Below are 503 nucleotides of genomic sequence, written 5' to 3'. Positions count from 1 at the left end.
CGGTGTGTATTATAGTCAATTACTCCTTGTAAATTGATATGTAAAATGTCTTTGCCGTAGTAAATTTCTCCACACTTCACACGATTATGAAAATCTTATTAGATTTACGAATAATTTGTTAAACCCAAAATTACAAGTACTTACTAATTATATTTTTAGAAATTTGTATTTCCTTTTGCAAAATAAAAAAAAAATAGACAAATAAGTTTATAGATTCAACCCATATGTATTTTGTAAAATTTAAAAATTAAATTAACAATTAAATCATCATCAACATTTTATATATAATGACAAATTAACAAATCAAATTAAATGTTAATAATCACACTTTGATTTAATTGTATCGTGTAGCGAATTGTTTGCCAGTCACCTCTCTCCCTCAAACTCTCACTCGCCACGGTCCCTCTTTCGCTCGCTCCCTCTCACTTTTTTACAAACATAAATGTATAAAATGTGTTTGTGTTTGTATAAAGTGAGAAAAAATTATAATTATAATTATATAT

The sequence above is a fragment of the Solanum pennellii genome, chromosome 7 (assembly GCF_001406875.1).
Source record: "Solanum pennellii chromosome 7, SPENNV200".
Classification (NCBI taxonomy): Eukaryota; Viridiplantae; Streptophyta; class Magnoliopsida; order Solanales; family Solanaceae; genus Solanum; species Solanum pennellii.
The sequence above is the reverse complement of the archived record's forward strand: the minus strand, read 5'-3'. Positions refer to the sequence as shown.